The sequence below is a fragment of the Malus sylvestris genome, chromosome 2, assembly GCF_916048215.2.
Source record: "Malus sylvestris chromosome 2, drMalSylv7.2, whole genome shotgun sequence".
In the NCBI taxonomy this organism is placed as follows: domain Eukaryota; kingdom Viridiplantae; phylum Streptophyta; class Magnoliopsida; order Rosales; family Rosaceae; genus Malus; species Malus sylvestris.
The window spans coordinates 20,927,901-20,932,479 of record NC_062261.1 but is presented as its reverse complement, the minus strand read 5'-3'; the positions used below and the strand labels follow the sequence as shown (position 1 = coordinate 20,932,479).

The following is a 4,579-nucleotide window of genomic DNA, read 5'->3' as shown; positions in this document are numbered from 1 at the left end:
ATCTCACATGGCTACTCGCCACGTGTCAATTTGGCCGGTAATGACCGTTAGGACATTTTGTCGTGTTCATTGCTAGGGGAACAACAGGAGGGATGGTCCACGCTGCTCTTGTCTGCGTCTCTACACCACACAAATTTGTGTCGACCCCGCATGCGGGCCATGTAACACTTTTTCAGACTCTATGCCGGGATCATATGGAAAACGTATTCGAAATGACAATACTTGCATTTAGGGTTTAGCCAATAGATATGACTGCACCTATTGTACACAGTGGAGGATTCAAAATTCTAAGGCCTGATTTTGGGGGCATGTTATTATGTTTAGAGCTGTGCTATCCACACATCATTTTTTACTTCTTTCACACTCCTTGATAATTTCTGTTATTTGATATTCTTCAATTCAACCGATCCGACGGCCGAAAATTAAAAGAGTGTGAGAGAAGTAAAAAGAGGTGTGTAGATATCACATCCCTATGTTTAAATCTGTCAACAACATTCAAGGCTTGATGTCGAGGCCGTCAAGCATCACTTGCCGAGGAATGTTAAATTCTACCGAAGTGGCATTTCATCAAATAGTTTGAGGTAGTCCTAGGATCCTCCAGCGACCTTCATCCCATATTTCCCGACTTCCATATCATCTCGGGACACAAGGAACACCCCCTCCCCGCTTCCTTGGATCTGCCCCTTATTCTACATGATAACAAATTATATGGAATATTTTTGTCGTCATTATAGCGTTTTGGTTTAATATATTACATTGTCATGTAAAGAAGACTTACACATGACAATGTATTATTTGACTGGAACACAATACAATGATGAAGTTCATTCCATGTAAGTTTTTCTCCTTTTACACTTGTTTGTAATTTACTGAAAATGCTAATCAGAACTGTTTGTTTTCTTAATCTTGATTGATAGTTATTTCTAAAAAATATTAAGTGATATATGATCATCTATATGTATCAAACAAATAAACAACTCAATAATTTTTTTTTAAATTTTTGCAAAGATGATATGTATATGATGATTAAGAAAACGAAAGCTCTTCGATCATGATACTTCAGTTAAAATACATTAATCACAAGTGGATGGCACAATGAGATGCACTAATACTAATAAAATGGGCTATACTTCTACAGTAAATAGGGGCATATTTACTTGAAGATTAAAGTCATAAATAAGAATGATACATGTTGCTCATATATGGGATAACCTACTCTTTTGGTAGTGGGACTCGCTCATTTAGGTGTGTGAATAAGAATAGTGCATATAATCCTTATATGCTAGTATAAACGCGAAATTTATATATTAAAAAAAAAAGAATGATACACATACATTTCTTCAATAAACTTGCCCTAAGTTATACGTTTTTTCTCTTGACTTAGCTAGGTTTATGGGGATCATATTAATAAGAATTAAGAAACTACACAATGGCCACTCGACAAGCTAGTTGCATTTCTTGTTAATAATAAAAAACTGCAACTGTTATATTATTATGTGTGTGTGTGTGTGTGTATTATTGTTCAAGTGCCTAAATAGTTATTATTTTAATACAAAATTAATTATTCATTTAGACTCATTGAACTAGGGGTGGGCAAACGGGTACTAGACCCGCGGGGCGGGGCAGGTACATGCAGTTTGGGATGGGTACGGGGCGGGTCTTAAAATTGAAAAACACAAACGGGGCGGGCCGGGGCGGGTTCAAGAAATTAACGAGGCGGGGCGGGTCCAAAAGGCCAAGGAAACAGGGCCCCGACCGGACCTATTTCTCCCAAGCCCACTCAATTTTCTGGTCCAAAAGTCCAAGTACTGCGTTGGTTTTGTGCAGTACATTAGTACTTGTACTACATTTCACTTACTTTTTTTTCACTCTTTCTTTCTTTATTTCTGTTTTATTTTTTTCACTCATTTCACTTTTCTTTTTTTTTCTTTTTTTCACTCAGACCCTCTTCTTCTCTATCCCAAGAGACCCATGATCCCCAAACTCCATTAAGGACAAGAAGATTGAGGACTCAATCGAGAGACTGCCATCCAATGGTTGGGCAACAACCAGTTGTCGGATGCCGATAAGTTTGAAGACAAGATGGAGTTGGAGAGCATCTGCAACCCAAGCACAAGGTGAAATTATTCAGGTTTTGTGAACTTGAAATTTTATGTTTTATCTAGGACTTGAAATTATAGATCAATGCCTCTTCCCCCCCCCCTATTTGCAGAACCTTTTGGTTGATGAATAGGAAGAGGAAATTACAAGGGAATTGATTGAAATTGCTTAGATTCAGAAACCCTAAGGTATTCCCTTTCTTTTATTCTTCGAATTCATAGCCGATGAGAAGGCAAATAGGATTTGTGGGTTTATATGAAAGAGTTATGTGAAAACCCTAATTTAATCCCTAATTTGCCTTGAGAGTGCAGATCTTGCAGTGGTTGTTTTGATGGAACCGCCGATAATGATGTTGTTCGAAGAAGCGAATCTTCAAATGAGGAGAACGAAGAGGAAGAGGAAAGACCACCAAACTTGAGGCGTGGGTTAAAGATTTGGACCTGTGGGGACCCGTAGGAATCGGCCCGTTTCAAAAGGGCCGGGTTAGGTCTGGATCCTATTTTGAAAAATCCAAAACCCGCCCCGCCCCATTGTATTTACGAATTGGTCGGTCCGGTTCCTTCAATTTTGGGCCCAGCCCGGCCCGGCCCGTGCCCATCCCTACATTGAACACTATCGATTCGATCATTTTTTAGGTTATCACTAAAATATCATCCTTGCAAAAACTTACATGTATTTGGAAGTTGTTTAGTTATTTAATTGTGCCACTTAGTACTACGGTCTAATGATATTCCTTTTCACTTGTAAGTGAGAGGTCTTAGGTTCGATTCTCGCTAAAGGCAAATTTAGACCACATTATTGCTAGCCCATTGTGAGGTTAAGCCTATCCCCTTCCCCTTAGTGTAGATAATATCGATTGTTCCAAAAAAAGAAAAGGTTATCTAATTGTGACATGGCAGTTCCGCAAAAAAAAATATATATGTGACATGGCAAATAGAGAAAGATAGAGTGTCGATAAACAATGAAATGTTCCCAATAATAATCAAAGAGATAAATGATTTCCGATTCCAATGAATTTTCGCAAGGAAAATCTAGTAATGATATCCTAAATTTTAACAGTTTTGATCATTAGATTACATGATGGCACACTTAGATAATAAATGGTTAGCGCCATATTAAGATAATAAATGGTTAGCGTTTTGATCGCTCCTAATATATATGATGGCATAGTTCCCACAAGTTTAGTTTATTGAGAAGTTGCTATTAATCAAGCAAGCATATGCGTTGCGGTCTGTCATTAGTAGCTGCTACTAATTACCAAGATATATCGTGGACTTAGGTGCAGCCTTAAGTGATTTTGATTAAGCAACATGCAGATGGAGCTGATAATGGAAGTGCCAAATCAGTAGGAGAAGAGGTACAAAGCCATATCAGGAATGAAGCCCTGAAGATTTAGTAGAGATGAAGTCAGCACTGGGATCAGTTAAACAGTGGGAGAACCAGAGCTCTGATAGTTGTTTTCTGTTTCAAAGTCATCTTTGCTAATAGTATAACTATTAACTAGATCAGGAGGTTAATTAGTTAATTGGAGCTTCCATTATGAATGAGGGTCCTCTCCAGATCCTCATTGTAAGGATCTTGGGGATCCTCAAATCATGTCCGTTCATCATACATCGTGTGGTAAGAAATTATTTTAAATATTTTTATTTAAAATTAAACATGAACAGTATCTAACGAAAATTGATCTCATGATGTACGATGAACGGACATGATTTTAAGATCCCCAAGATCCTCAGAAAGAAGATTCGAAGAGGATCCTCATTCTTTCATTATTTCATGGTTTACTATTCAATTGGTAGATTGATTGGTAATTGTACCCTTTATTAGAAGGTGATTTTCCATTGCAATATCAAGTAGTATTGAGCATGTATGATGGTTTGGACTAAGAAGTGGACAGCATGCTTTAGTACCACAGTAGAACCATCTAATTCAAAACCAATTAGCAATGGGTAAATAATCTAAAAGATCTTTTAACCACTTTCATTTTCACGTGAGATATTCTAAACACTATCTTCTGGTTCTTATCCTCTTTATGATACTATTGAAAATTGTATATCACGTCCCAATTTTAAAGTGCACTCAAAATCGACGGGAATTAGAGCATCAGACGTGACCTTTTTCATACAACTAACACATAGTTTACTATAACTTATAAGTCAAATATGCCTAAGAAATTCAGCGAATTAATAATTTACAACTAATGAACACTAGTTCACATGACCACTAGGCATCAAATAAACTAATCATATAAATAAATATTGAAACCTTACTTTCCATGTATTCAGGGTACAAGTCAGCAATATATACAGTTAGTAAGCTGGCTAGTATTTGGTTAGAGTGGTTAGGTTTTCTCTTATAAAAATAGTTGTGTAACCTTCATTCTATTAGTTAATACAAAAGCATATTTCTCTCTCTATACTCTCTCTCTAAAATTCTCTATGTTCATCCTTTTGTTAATCTTTTCTTCTTGACGTTCCCT

General features: G+C 36.9%; 1 long non-coding RNA gene across 1 annotated transcript; it reads left to right on the top strand.

The window, feature by feature from the left end:
* The first annotated feature begins 1,914 nt into the window (after positions 1–1,914).
* On the top strand, positions 1,915–2,847 carry LOC126604761 (uncharacterized). Its single transcript, XR_007616733.1, has 3 exons — positions 1,915–2,117; positions 2,213–2,288; positions 2,412–2,847. It is a non-coding gene; the product is annotated as an uncharacterized LOC126604761 (long non-coding RNA).
* The last annotated feature ends 1,732 nt before the right edge of the window (positions 2,848–4,579 follow it).